Genomic DNA, 15,864 nt, shown 5'->3' with positions numbered 1-15,864 from the left:
CAGTTCCCACCTATGAGTGAGAACATGCGGTGTTTGGTTTTCTGTTCTTGTGATAGTTTGCTAAGAATGATGGTTTCCAGCTGCATCCATGTCCCTACAAAGGACACAAACTCATCCTTTTTGATGGCTGCATAGTATTCCATGGTGTATATGTGCCACATTTTCTTAATCCAGTCTGTCACTGATGGACATTTGGGTTGATTCCAAGTCTTTGCTATTGTGAATAGTGCCGCAATAAACATACATGTGCATGTGTCTTTATAGCAGCATGATTTATAATCCTTTGGGTATATACCCAGTAATGGGATGGCTGGGTCATATGATACATCTAGTTCTAGATCCTTGAGGAATCGCCATACTGTTTTCCATAATGGTTGAACTAGTTTACAATCCCACCAACAGTGTAAGTGTTCCTATTTCTCCACATCCTCTCCAGCACCTGTTGTTTCCTGACTTTTTAATGATTGCCATTCTAACTGGTGTGAGATGGTATTCTCATTGTGGTTTTGATTTGCATTTCTCTGATGGCCAGTGATGATGAGCATTTTTTCATGTGTCTGTTGGCTGTATGAATGTCTTCTTTTGAGAAGTGTCTGTTCATATCCTTTGCCCACTTTTTGATGGGGTTGTTTGTTTTTTGCTTGTGAATTTGTTTGAGTTCTTTGTAGGTTCTGGATATTAGCCCTTTGTCAGAAGACTAGATTGCAAAAATTTTCTCCCATTCTGTAGGTTGCTTGTTCACTCTGATGGTAGTTTCTTTTGCTGTGCAGAAACTCTTTAGTTTAATTAGATCCCATTTGTCAATTTTGGCTTTTGCTGCCATTGCTTTTGGTGTTTTAGACATGAAGTCTTTGCCCATGCCTATGTCCTGAATGGTACTACCTAGGTTTTATTCTAGGGTTTCTATGATATTAGGTCTAACATTTAAGTCTCTAATCCATCTTGAATTAATTTTCGTATAAGGAGTAAGGAAAGGATCCAGTTCCAGCTTTCTACTATGGCTAGCCAATTTTCCCAGCACCATTTATTAAATAGGGAATCCTTTCCCCATTTCTTGTTTCTCTCAGGTTTGTCAAAGATCAGATGGCTGTAGATGTATGGTATTATTTCTGAGGACTCTGTTCTGTTCCATTGGTCTATATCTCTGTTTTGGTACCAGTACCATGCTGTTTTGGTTACTGTAGCCTTGTAGTATAGTTTGAAGTCAGGTAGCGTGATGCCTCCAGCTTTGTTCTTTTGACTTAGGATTGTCTTGGCAATGCGGGCTATTTTTTGGTTCCATATGAACTTTAAAGCAGTTTTTTCCAATTCTGTGAAGAAACTCATTGGTAGCTTGATGGGGATGGCATTGAATCTATAAATTACCTTGGGCAGTATGGCCATTTTCACGATATTGATTCTTCCTATCCATGAGCATGGTATGTTCTTCCATTTGTTTGTGTCCTCTTTTATTTCACTGAGCAGTGGTTTGTAGTTCTCCTTGCAGAGGTCCTTTACATCCCTTGTAAGTTGGATTCCTAGGTATTTTATTCTCTTTGAAGCAATTGTGAATGGAAGTTCATTCATGATTTGGCTCTCTGTTTGTCTGTTACTGGTGTATAAGAATGTTTGTGATTTTTGCACATTAATTTTGTATCCTGAGACTTTGCTGAAGTTGCTTATCAGCTTAAGGAGATTTTGGGCTGAGACAATGGGATTTTCTAAATATACAATCATGTCATCTGCAAAGAGGGACAATTTGACTTCTTCTTTTCCTAACTGAATACCCTTGATTTCTTTCTCTTGCCTGATTGCCCTAGCCACAACTTCCAACACTATGTTGAATAGGAGTGGTGAGAGAGGGCATCCCTGTCTTGTGCCAGTTTTCAAAGGGAATTTTTCCAGTTTTTGCCCATTCAGTATGATATTGGCTGTGGGTTTGTCATAAATAGCTCTTATTATTTTGAGGTACGTTCCATCAATACCGAATTTATTGAGCGTTTTTAGCATGAAGGGCTGTTGAATTTTGTCAAAAGCCCTTTTCTGCATCTATTGAGATAATCATGTGGTTCTTGTCTTTGGTTCTGTTTATATGCTGGATTACGTTTATTGATTTGCGAATGTTGAACCAGCGTTGTATCCCAAGGATGAAGCCCACTTGATCATAGTGGATAAGCTTTTTGATGTGTTGCGGAATCCGGTTTGCCAGTATTTTATAGAGGATTTTTGCATCGATGTTCATCAGGGATATTGGTCTAAAATTCTCTTTTTTTGTTGTGTCTCTGCCAGGCTTTGGTATCAGGATGATGTTGGCCTCATAAAATGAGTTAGGGAGAATTCCCTCTTTTTCTATTGATTGGAATAGTTTCAGAAGGAATGGTACCAGCTCCTCCTTGTACCTCTGGTAGAATTCAGCTGTGAATCCATCTGGTCCTGGACTTTTTCTGGTTGGTAGGCTATTAATTATTGCCTCAATTTCAGAGCCTGCTATTGGTCTATTCAGGGATTCAACTTCTTCCTGGTTTAGTCTTGGAAGAGTGTAAGTGTCCAGGAAACTATCCATTTCTTCTAGATTTTCTAGTTTATTTGCGCAGAGGTGTTTATAGTATTCTCTGATGGTAGTTTGTATTTCTGTGGGGTCGGTGGTGATATCCCCTTTATCATTTTTTATTGCGTCTATTTGATTCTTCTCTCTTTTCTTCTTTATTAGTCTTGCTAGCAGTCTGTCAATTTTGTTGATCTTCTCAAAAAACCAACTCCTGGATTCATTGATTTTTTTGGAGGGTTTTGCATCTCTATCTCCTTCAGTTCTGCTCTGATCTTAGTTATTTCTTGCCTTTTGCTAGCTTTTGAATGTGTTTGCTCTTGCTTCTCTAGTTCTTTTAATTGTGATGTTAGAGTGTCAATTTTAGATCTTTCCAGCTTTCTCTTGTGGGCATTTAGTGCTATAAATTTCCCTCTCCACACTGCTTTAATGGTTTTTTCATGGTTTTCATCTCTGTCATTTTGTTTATGACCTTCTCTGCATTAATTACTCTAGCTATCAATTCTTCCACTCTTTTTTCAAGATTTTTAGTTTCTTTGCACTGGGTACGTAATTCCTCCTTTAGCTCTGAGAAGTTTGACGGACTGAAGCCTTCTTCTCTCATCTCGTCAAAGTCATTCTCCGTCCAGCTTTGATCCATTGCTGGCGATGAGCTGCGCTCCTTTGTGGGGGGAGATGCGCTCTTAGTTTTTGAATTTCCAGCTTTTCTGCCCTGCTTTTTCCCCATCTTTGTGGTTTTATCTGCCTCTGGTCTTTGATGATGGTGATGTACTGATGGGGTTTTGGTGTAGGTGTCCTTCCTGTTTGATAGTTTTCCTTCTACCAGTCAGAACCCTCAGCTGTAGGTCTGTTGGAGATTGCCTGAGGTCCACTCCAGACCCTGTTTGCCTGGGTATCAGCAGCAGAGGCTGCAGAAGATAGAATATTGCTGAACAGCAAGTGTACCTGTCTGATTCTTACTTTGGAAGCTTCCTCTCAGGGGTGTACTCCACCCTGTGAGGTGTGGGGTGTCAGACTGCCCCTAGTGGGGGATGTCTCCCAGTTAGGCTACTCAGGGGTCAGGGACCCACTTGAGCAGGCAGTCTGTCCCTTCTCAGGTCTCAACCTCCGTGTTGGGAGATCCACTGCTCTCTTCAAAGCTGTCAGACAGAGTCGTTTGCATCTGCAGAGGTTTCTGCTGCTTTTTGTTGTTGTTGTTTAGCTGTGCCCTGTCCCCAGAGGTGGAGTCTACAGAGACAGGCAGGTTTCCTTGAGCTGCTGTGAGCTCCACCCAGTTCGAGCTTCCCAGTGGCTTTATTTACCTATTTAAGCCTCAGCAATGGTGGGCGTCCCTCCCCCAGCCTCGCTGCTGCCTTGCGGTTAGATTGCAGACTGCTGTGCTAGCAATGAGTAAGGCTCCATGGGCGTGGGACCCTCCCGGCCAGGTGTGGGATACAATCTCCTGGTGTGCCCGTTTGCTTAAAGCGCAGTATTGCGGTGGGAGTTACCTGATTTTCCAGGTGTTGTGTGTCTCAGTTCCCCTGGCTAGGAAAAGGGATTCCTTCCCCCTTGCGCTTCCCAGGTAAGGCGATGCCTCGCCCTGCTTCAGCTCTCGCTGGTGGGGCTGCAGCAGCTGACCAGCACCAATTGTCCGGCACTCCCTAGTGAGATGAACCCAGTACCTCAGTTGAAAATGCAGAAATCACCTGTCTTCTGTGTCGCTCGCGCTGGGAGTTGGAGACTGGAGCTGTTCCTATTCGGCCATCTTCTTCTCTAGTTCTTTTAATTGTGATGTTAGGGTGTCAATTTTAGATCTTTCCAGCTTTCTCTTTTGGGCAGTTAGTGCTATAAATTTCTCTCTCCACACCGCTTTAAATGTGTCCCAGAGATTCTGGTATGTTGTATCTTTGTTCTCATTGGTTTCAAAGAACATCTTTATTTCTGCCTTCATTTCGTTATGTACCCAGTAGTCATTCAGGAGCAGGTTGTTCAGTTTCCATGTAGTTGAGTGGTTTTGATTGAGTTTCTTAGTCCTGAGTTCTAGTTTGATTGCACTGTGGTCTGAGAGACTGTTTGTTATAATTTCTGTTCTTGTACATTTGCTGAGGATTGCTTTACTTCCAAATTATGTGGTCAATTTTGGAATAAGTGCGATGTGGTGCTGAGAAGAATGTATATTCTGTTGATTTGGGGTAGAGAGTTCTGTAGATGTCTATTAGGTCTGCTTGCTGCAGAGATGAGTTCAATTCCTGGATATGCTTGTTAACTTTCTGTCTCGCTGATCTGTCTAATGTTGACAGTGGGGTGTTGAAGCCTCCCACTATTATTGTATGGGAGTCTAAGTCTCTTTGTAAGTCTCTAAGGACTTGCTTTATGAATCTGGGTGCTCCCGTATTGGGTGCATATATATTTAGGATAGTTAACTCTTCCTGTTGAATTGATCCCTTTACCATTATGTAATGGCCTTCTTTGTCTCTTTTGATCTTTGATGGTTTAAAGTCTGTTTTATCAGAGACTAGGATTGCAACCCCTGCTTTTTTTTGTTCTCCATTTGCTTGGTAGATCTTCCTCCATCCCTTTATTTTGAGCCTATGTGTGTCTCTGCATGTGAGATGGGTCTCCTGAATACAGCAGACTGATGGGTCTTGACTCTTTATCCAGTTTGCCAGTCCGTGTCTTTTAATTGGACCATTTAGTCCATTTACATTTAAGGTAATATTGTTATGTGTGAACTTGATCCTGCCATTATGATATTAGCTGGTTATTTTGCTCGTTAGTTGATGCAGTTTCTTCCTAGCCTCGATGGTCTTTACATTTTGGCAGGTTTTTGCAATGGCTGGTACCGGTTGTTCCTTTCCATGTTTAGTGCTTCCTTCAGGGTCTCTAGTAAGGCAGGCCTGGTGGTGACAAAATCTCTAAGCATTTGCTTATCTGTAAAGGATTTTATTTCTCCTTCACTTATGAAACTTAGTTTGGCTGGATATGAAATTCTGGGTTTAAAATTCTTTTCTTTAAGAATGTTGAATATTGGCCCCCACTCTCTTCTGGCTTGTAGAGTTTCTGCTGAGAGATCTGCTGTTAGTCTGATGGGCTTCCCTTTGTGGGTAACCCGACCTTTCTCTCTGGCTCCCCTTAACAGTTTTTCCTTCATTTCAACTTTGGTGATTCTGACAATTATGTGTCTTGGAGTTGCTCTTCTCGAGGAGTATCTTTGTGGTGTTCTCTGTATTTCCTGAATTTGAATGTTGGCCTACCTTACTAGGTTGGGGAAGTTCTCCTGGATGATATCCTGAAGAGTGGTTTCCAACTTGGTTCCATTTTCCCCCTCACTTTCAGGCACCCCAATGAGACGTAGATTTGATCTTTTCACATAATCCCATACTTCTTGCAGGCTTTGTTCATTTCTTTTTCCTCTTTTTTCTTTAGACTTCTCTTCTTGCTTCATTTCATTCATTTGATCCTCAATCACTGATATTCTTTCTTCCAGTTGATCGAGTCAGTTGCTGAAGCTTGTGCATTTGTCACGTATTTCTCGTGTCATGGTTTTTATCTCTGTCAGTTCGTTTATGGCCTTCTCTGCATTGATTATTCTAGTTATCCATTCTTCCATTCTTTTTTCAAGATTTTTAGTTTCTTTGCGCTGGGTACGTAATTCCTCCTTTAGCTCTGAGAAGTTTGATGGACTGAACCCTTCTTCTCTCAACTCGTCAAAGTCATTCTCCATCCAAATTTGATCCGTTGCTGGCGATGAGCTGAGTTCCTCAGTTGAAAATGCAGAAATCACCCGTCTTCTGTGTCGCTCGCGCTGGGAGCTGGAGACTGGAGCTGTTCCTATTCGGCCATCTTGCTCTGCCCTCAAAAACAACAGCTATATATTTTTTAACGGAATTATGGAAGCTCTAGAAGAAAGGGAGTTTAATATTTATATAATTCTATAGAAAGAAATAGTTCTATCTATGACATGAAAGGCAAAAGTCATAAAATACATATGGTATTAATAAACCTGCCTATATTCATATGTTCATAGTCATAATATTGAAAGGAAACTGGTGGCTTTTACTTTTAGTCATAATGGATCTAACAGGGAGTAGAAGTACCCTACCATCTTAGATTTAACAAAAACAGACAAAATATAAGAAACAATACTTTTTAGACTTTGAAAACAGGCTGCACAGATGAGTAATTTCTGAAAGAAGAGAAAAAACTGAGGATAACTCTAAAATGCTCAGTTTCTATTGCCTGAGGAGCATTTTCAGGCTGCAAAGCTCAGAGGGGGAATCCAAACAGAGCCTGGTGGTCTCCATAGGTTGAGTAGACCAGTTGAGTATTCAGGGAGGACAAAGCAGCTAGAGATCACAGGGCGGGGGACTGAGAAAGAAAAAGTGGCACATCGAAAGAGCTCTGGAGATAGGCAGAGGGTTCTCCTTGAATATGCAGGCGTGTACTGATCCGAACATGCACTAAGCTGAGGAAAGAACTGCTAAAAGGAGGGGCGAAGCAATGCCGAAGTTCACACAGGGCTGGGACTAGTTGATATCTACACCCAGAGTGAAAAATAAAACTACTAATATTCAGAGTGTCAGGTGACATACTCAGTGGAGGGGACAAATTTGCCCTAGACTAATGACTTCTCTGGTTGTACTCATCAGAAGTTAGAAGCAAACCTTGAAGCTCAATATATAGAAGTTAAAATTTTTTAAAAAAATTAAATAGCATAAAATATTATATGTTTTATACTAACTTTATATGCTGCTTTCCAGTTCACAACATGCTTCTTATAAATATTATCTCATCTTAGGTGTGGCTTCTTTTGTATTGTAAATTCAAATATCTAAGTTAAATAGGTTGAAAGTGATCCAGATGTTTGACAAGCCTCACATATTGAAGACATACCCCGATCATCTTGCCTTGTAAAAATCAGGTTAGAGATGCTGTCTTGGAGACAGACTGACAAGTATATCCAGAATTTGAGTTGCAAAAGGACTTCTTTTTGTGATTGAATAAGGGACATGGTGTACTTAGGTTTACGCTGGTCTCAAACCTTATCCCAGAGATTAGGTTTTCACCAGTAGGAGTACTAACTTTTCAAGATGTAGTAAAAAACTTTAGGTATTTTAATTCAGTGTCAGGACTCTTTGTGTTGCAAGAGGCTTTAACCTAACAACTGCTAGTTTTGTTACCTGTCAACTGCACTTGTGCCAATTCAAGGTATGAATTTACTTCTGATGCTAAAAATTTCTATATAAAGTCAAAATGACGAGTCTTATAGCCAAGGACAACTGACTTATATAGTTGACAAGGAGAAACAATAGAATCCTTAGAAAGCTACTTTTGAGGAAGTCAGATTTGATATCTTTGCAACTGTTCAATCATCAGTGCTTCTTGTTTTTAGTGTTTCTTTAAGCATACACAGTGTTCTTAACAATTCAAGCAGCGAAATAAAATACATTAATTATTAATAAAAATTTATGTCAACTAAGGAATACATCACATAACAAGACAAATAAGAATGGGCTCAAAAGGAGTACATTCCTGTAAGTTCTCAATGAATCTCTTTAAATGGTAACTCCTTCCTAATACATAAGTGGTTTTCATGCTATAAAATTACATTTTAATATATAATATCTGTTGTTAATTTCCTGATTGATATAAGTCATTGATGGTTAGCTTTCTCTTGATAGATATTCTTAATATTTATACTTCAATTAATGAAACATAAACTCTGTCCAATTGCTTTACACAGGTATACATCAATGAGTCTTTCAATTGTTCTTCAAAAAGGCATATGGCCAGTTATTTTGAAATAAATATTATGCAAAACAAAACCACTTGCAAATAAGAAATAAATGAGCTTTAGTCTTCTCAAATACCATGTTTCTTCAATTGGTAAAGATCTATATTATCATTTTTCACATTTTGATTATCAACTGTTCTTCCTAGGATTAATCCTTGATATCAAACTTATGACAAAGATAATTTGAAATACATGGTAAACTGAGTTATTTTGTCTTTGAATAGAGGTCAGGTCAGAACTCATGCTGTACTCACGGCAGTTCTGTTTATCAGCATCCTCCTTTGTGCTTTCTGCTTAGGTTTCCTGCTTGTCACTAATGAAGCTGTAAGGACAAAACAGACTTAAGGCTTTGTCTTTATCTCTGAAAAATAAGTAGTGATTTTCTTCTTTCTTCTCAAGAAACATGTTTGCCACAAGATAAGCGTTTTATGTAGAGAGAGTGAAAATCATTAATTGCTTCCTACCTCTCCTTTTTTTTTAACAGGTACAACAGAAGGAGATTTTAGAAAACAAAGCAAAATAAAGTCCTCTGATACAAGATGAGATCAGGGTCAATAGACTAGAGTATCTTCCTCTTGTTTTCTCTAAAAGTATTTTCCTGTCTAAAGCTTATCAAGAAATGCACCCTCAAAATATTCTTTTATTATAACATGTCAGATTCAAAATGTATTTTTTGGTAGTGAGAGATGCTGGGATATTGAAAGATAAAATTAAAGAAAGCTCAGAGGGAAATTAATATTTTCACTTTAGAGTCATCCATGAAATCTTTCTTCTTAGCAGAGTAATAAAAATAAACAGTTCTTTATTTCAAGGAATAGGAATTCAATATCAACCTTTGTTTCATGCCTTAGAAGCAACAGGGAGGGCAAAACCATTCATCACATACAACACACAATAAAATCTTGTGAAGTAATAGGAAGAGCTTTTGCTCAGCCAGCCATCTGAATGGAAGGTGGAAAATAATGACTCGAATTGGCCACTAAATAAATAAGAGTAATTCTTAGACATCAACTTTTGAAAGAAGCAACTTCTACTCAAAGCAGGTCCCTGTTTCAAATTTAAAATCTGCCTATCAACTAAAAGGGAAAAACAAGTTACCAGAAGACCCAGATCGTGTGAACATGGTATAATTGTGATACTACCACATTAAAAGTAATAAAAGTTCTATAAAAGGAAGCTTGAATACATTTTTTCATGGCATTCAACTCATTCTCTATCATGCAGTGTGCATTACAGTTAAAACATTGTTCTTGAGAATATAAAACAGTTCAACTTCTGTTGAGGAGAATTTGGCAATTTTTGGAAGAATATGCCAAATTCGATTTTTGACTTATTATGCCTAAGTATCTATACCAATTTATACTGGAAAATATATGAAAAGACTCATGCTTAAGTGTTTTATTCTGCCATTATAATAGTGGAAGATTGAAAACAACCTAATTCATAAAATACACAATGACAGAACAAATTCTGGTATGCCAGCACTTTGAAATACCATGCAACAGTGTACAGAAATGAAGATCTCTATCACAGATATGGAGGGTTCTCCATTACATATACTTGAAAAAATCAAGGTAAAAAACAATATGTAAAACATATTACCTTTGCTAAAAGAAAGAAGTTATGGGCCGGGCGTGGTAGCTCACATCTGTAATCCCAGCACTTTGGGAGGCCAAGACAGGTGGATCACCCGAGGTCAGGAGTTTGAGACCAGGCTGGCCAACATGGTGAAACTCTGTCTCTACTAAAAATACAAAAATTAATGGGTCGTGGTGGCACATGCCTGTAGTCCCAGCTACTCAGGAGGCTGAGGCAGGAGAATCACTTGAACCCGGGAGGCGGAGGTTGCCAGTGTACCAGGATCGCACAGTTGTACTCCAACAGAGCGAGACTCCATCTCAAAGAAAAAAAAAGATAGAAAGAAGTTATGTAATAATAGATCTAATATTACGAAAAGCAAAAAGACACTAAAAAGATGAACCAAAAAATCAATAAAAACGGTTACCTATGGAGAGGAAGAAGAAATAAGATAGAGGAGGCAAGTAAAGATGAAAGTCTTTAAAAATATAACTTGTTATAAAGCTTTTCATTCTTAAGTGTTTTTAAAACACCTAAAATGAAATCTAATAAAAATAGAAAGCAACATATAAAGTTAAAACCAAACCAAAAACAAAGAAAATAATTTAACTGTATATCCAGTTAGTGATATAAACCACACAGAGATAACAACTTTTTAAGTAACTTTTAGCTGTGTTGACATAGTAGAAAATAAGAACACCTAAAAATAAAAGAAATCAAACTTCAATCAGTAGTCTAGTGTAGAGTGGTAGTATTGATATTATCATTCTGAAACTACTTTATGTATGTTGTAGATTAATGCAAATAAGTAATTTTAAGAAACAAAAGTTAGCTTAAAACAGATACAGTTGTAAAAACCAAATCTTGAAGAAGAAAACATAAATTTAAATTGGAAATATATATGTGAACTGCAATTTTTTTTTCTTTCTAAAAAATACTATTTCTTGCTAATTCTATGAAGCAACGATGACTCAATAGCAATAAGCACACCTAATGCCTGGACTGCAGTATTTAAATGCCGTAAGAAAGCTGAGCAACCTGAGGTAATGAATCATTCTACATCTGCATGGAAAATATACAAGATGAATTTGGATTATCTAGTTGTAATAGAAATCCGGAAAGTGATCAAATATAAATGAATTATATTAAAGGGACATAGGAACAAACATAGAGGAAATCTGGCCAAGAGTTAGAAAATTGCACATGAAAAACCATAATGAGTACAATTTATTGTAACATATTGAAATATACAAATTCATGTGTTCATAAGGTTACTCAAAAACATAAAGAGTTTGGGAAAATGAAACAGGAAACAAAACCAGCCAAAATACAATAGGAAGCAAAGAGGGCATCAACTCCTTACTCAGAAAATTGACAAAAGGAGAGGTTAAACATTTATCATGTTTTTCCTTCACCTTTTCCATACAACCAAATGGTCCAAGCTAATGAGGGATTTTTTTTATTTGTTTTTTGTATTTTGTGGAAATAATTTAAAAAAAAAAAAACACTAGAGAACACCATTTTAAACCTCTGATAAAATAATTGATTCAGGCAATTATTGTCAGTGGATATAAAATTGTTGAAAAATTGACAGACTGACAGTGAACTTCATAATGATTGGATCAATCAACTATCCCCGAATCCTCTGATCAATTTTAGTATCACTGAATGCGAGACAATAAAATACCACTTTTCTCTTTGTGTGAGACAACATGAAGTGCAGCATACCATTTTTGAAGCGCTCTTGACAAAACAAAACAAAACAAAACCATAAACAAAAAAACCAAGAGCAAACTCAAATCCAATTAAGTCTTTATCATTAACTTCTATTTTTATGAAATATAAGGAATAGAGCAACAAATTAAGCCACACTAAGAGGATATTGACAAACAAATGTAAATGGAAGACATTCAATAGGAGAGCTGATTTCGCTTCTATGAAAAATCAATGGTATAAAAATAAAGGAGGGCATCAGCTCCTGGTCACAGTCTTAAGAGACACGTCACTCAAAAGTAAACTGTGAACAAAATGTTGCCTTAAAAATATTATTACAATGTCAGCATGAATTACATATTGATATCGAGAAACTGCTTTTCAAAATGTTTGACAATGACAATGTGGTTATGCAAGGAAATGCCCACATAGATGCCTACTGAAGAATGAATGGGTGAACTGTCATGAAGTCTGACATTTATTTTAAAATACTTCAGTAAAGAACAAAAGAAGGAAAAGGACGAATGAAACCATTATGACAAAATCTTAATAACTGTTACATCTGGGTGATGAATATATAGAAGTTAGTTGTACTATTCTATTTGGTATATTTTTTAAAAATTGTAGTAATTTTTAAGTTGCAAAATGAATTAATTGTAATTATTTCTTAAATTTTTTTTTTATTCATTGGATAGACAAAATTAACAAAAGATCTGGAAAATAATCAAGCTCATACTCTGGGCTCAGTTACTGCACCATTCTTGGTTCCAGGTAAAGTTGAATGAAAAACGTAGGTCTCAATTAGTGATGATATAAATGGGAGGCTGCACTCTGATATTCCAATGAGACAGAGGCTCTTAGAATTTCAGCCAAAGTAGTTTATATTGTATATTAAATGCTTGTATGGAAAAGTAAATATATAACAAAAGATGGACTACTTAAAAATTGCATTACAGGGGAATTAATTTTCCAAAATCTTCGATTTTTGAAAAACTTCTGATTTGTAATTAATCTACTTTACTAATATAGAAAAGATGCATTTTAGCCCAATATTACCTTCAAGAAAGGGATCATGAAACTGAAATCACAACTTACACACACACACACACACACACATACACACTTAAGCTGGTATATACTCTGTGTCAGGCACTGCTATATGCCCTAGAAATACACAAATATGATGTGGAGAAGCTAGAAGTTTAATAAGGAAGACAGAAATCTGAATATTTAAGATGCTCAAGCTAAATTTGAAATCATGAGAAGGAGATAAAATAGAAAACAGATGAGACAATTTTTGTGAGGTCATTCCCTAGAGGAAAAATGCTTTCAGTGAAGAAAAGCAGGAAGCAGAGAATCGACATGGAAGTCTATAGGGTATTATGAGTAGATTTGTGTTCCTTAAGCTCCAAGATAAGGCACCAATTGTTTAATGGATCTTACTTTGAAATGGAATCCAAAACCAGATGAATAGGAGAGAATTATTCATTTGTGAAAGAAAGAATATGAAATCAAATTATCATAGATAATGACACCAAAGAACCTAAATTTACTGACTGAGAGGAGCAAAAGTCAAAACACACAAATGTGAAGTACACAACAGTACACTATGAAGAAAAATAAAACTATTGTTAAAGTCAAATGACTTTTATGTTGTTCTGTTAATTTTCAAACATTGTATTATGTGCACTGGTTTGTGTATTTAAAATGTATAACATAAATGTATAACATAAAAAGATAAATAGAAAAGGATGCCTCTGTCTAATCACATGACAGGGGGAAAAGTGTTTCAACATAAATTTAATACTTGCTGACCACTTTTGCATGTTGAATATCATTCAAGCACATTTAAGAAGCCATCATATTTTGATGAAAATTTAGGGTGAATCATTATACAAAGTTAAAAATCCTATCATACTATAAATGCCTATCATTTCTTACACATTTTAGGCAAGTTATTTTTGCATATAGTAGGTTTTCTTAAAGTTGGTCCCAACTCCACTAATAATTAGTTGTGTATTTGCTCAATTCTATAAACATGGTCAAGAGAATACCATACAACTTTCACAGTCAGATCAAAAAGTTAAGATGTAAAATGAGTTGACACAGCACTGAAAATAACTGTTACACTTTAGAAGGTGAAATTCCAGAAGTTAGTTTTCTAGCAAGTGAAAGCTGATATCACAAAATACTAATTGATATGATAGCACCATCAATTTCTTCAAGATATCTGTGTGTCTGAGATTTTATCAAGATGACATATTGAGGAAAGAGGTAGAAAATCATGAAGTAAGAAATTAAGTATTTTCTATGTTATAAAAAACATTTTAAAGTAAGGATCTAAAAAGAAATGTTCATTTTTTTCATTATATTTCCAATTCTGTGTTCTTTTCCTGTTGTTTATTCTAAATTATAAAAGTAACAAATTTGCATTGAGTATGCATTTCTCAAATTCTATGCCCATTCAGAGAAAGCATTCTAAGAAATGGATTTTTTGGCGTAAGTTTCAATAAGCTAACTATAAAATCAGACTTATAACTAATGTTTTCTACTGTACTCAAGTATGCTCAGTATTCAATCCATGAAGAAAGTGTAGCAGTTGAGCATCCATTCCTTTGAATTAAAGAATGTAGCAGGTCCATTTAGCAGCATCACTATAGAGAAAAGCATAACCATACATTTTAAAAACGCACTGGGTTGGCACCAACCAACAACTGAGGATATCAATAAAAAGTAAAAGATGAGGTTGATGGATTACAGAAATTCAGTTGGGAGAGAAAATGGAGAAGCAAACTAACATGTAATAATGTTAGCTGTTGAAGGTCAAATAAATTTTGTTTTTATTTTATCTTTGCTGTGGGTATGTAGGTTTGTCTTTAAAGTTTTATAAAAGGAATTTTTAGTAAAGGTTTTAACGGTTTAATATGGAAAGTCTGTGGCCTAAGATATGCCATATATTAATGATGAAATAGTGGCTTAATTTCCAAATGAACCTAATCTTGTGTATGAGATAATATGGCTTGCTGCATGCAGAGGCAATTACATGTTTAATACATTTGGTGCTGGACATCAATCTTGCTAAATCAATCGTTATAAATTATCTTACAAAGGTACCTGCAATTCAATGGCAAAACCTCAAGCAGAAAATCAGCAAAGTTTACCCAACAAAAGTAACAGAGATTTTATTGTAGCTCAAGAACAATTCTGAGAGAATATTCAAGGATGTCTGGCTATGATAATCCATACTCATTGCACTAAGCCTTCTTGACCTTTCACAGCCTCCTGTGTCTCACACTGCACCTAATGGGATTGTAGCAATTCACAGTTCTCTTCAATGTAAGTTTCTGCAGCATCACTGCATCCAGATAGGCAGATGAATAACTCTTATACTCACTTAAAAATTAGAAAATGTATTGTATTTCTAGTTTTCATCCACAGGCTTCTCTAATTAACATAACTTTTTAAACAGTGAATAAAGATTACAAGGGTGACCATAGCAGCTAGACTGGTAATACGTAGAATTCTTTGAATTGGGGGGAATTCAACCCATGAGCTTACTCAGAAAGGAGGAAAGCAGATTGATTTGTTTGAAAATGGAAATATCTCCCTTCCCGCCTCTTCTCCACCTCAGGCTTCAGTGCTTATTCCTTTTGTTTATTTCCCATGCATCTTGAAAGTATCATCATTATTCTGCAACAAGATTCCTTAAAAAGGTCATTGCTGGTGTACATAACCTTGTTATGTAAATAGAAATTTCTTAAATTTTTCCATCTTCTTTTTCCCTTTTATATTAATAAATACATATAAATACACATACTATATATTAAATATACATACACATGCACAAACATATATACATATCTACTATTAATTTAGCAAATACTGGCTTTTCATTCAATGCCTTTGGTATGCTCTCTTAAACAGTTTCAAGACTGATTTCAACAAAAGATATCTTGCATGTTTTGGAAGGAGTAAGATTTGAACCCTACTACCACTATTATGAGCTCATTCACCTACCTTAAGTTAAAAAAACAGACCTGGCAAAAGCATGCATATTCATGTACAGATGGCACCTAGGTATGTATATCCATTCTTAGCCTTACACTTTGTTTCCCTGATGTGTAGATCTAAAAAATAATTAATGGAAATAATAATCATGTCTCTCTATTGGTATATTTAATAATATAAGGACTAAAAAGTCATACTGTAATGAAATACATCTTTATTGATTAACATGCTGAAATGCTCTGGCTAAATGTCAGTGTTCATTTCCGCA

The 15,864-nt window shown here is 36.2% G+C and overlaps 1 long non-coding RNA gene across 2 annotated transcripts in view; it reads right to left on the bottom strand.

The window, feature by feature from the left end:
* Positions 1–9,089: 9,089 nt before the first annotated feature.
* Positions 9,090–15,864, bottom strand: part of LOC135966967 (uncharacterized) — a 77,537-nt gene continuing 70,762 nt past the window's right edge. For both annotated transcript variants that reach the window (XR_010580676.1, XR_010580677.1), the window contains exon 2: positions 9,090–10,194. This is a non-coding gene — a long non-coding RNA (uncharacterized lncRNA). The remainder of the gene's footprint in view (positions 10,195–15,864) is intronic.

This window comes from Macaca fascicularis, chromosome 13, assembly GCF_037993035.2.
Source record: "Macaca fascicularis isolate 582-1 chromosome 13, T2T-MFA8v1.1".
NCBI classification, from domain to species: Eukaryota; Metazoa; Chordata; class Mammalia; order Primates; family Cercopithecidae; genus Macaca; species Macaca fascicularis.
Note: the sequence above shows the minus strand (reverse complement) of the source record. Positions and strands in the feature narration are given on the sequence as shown.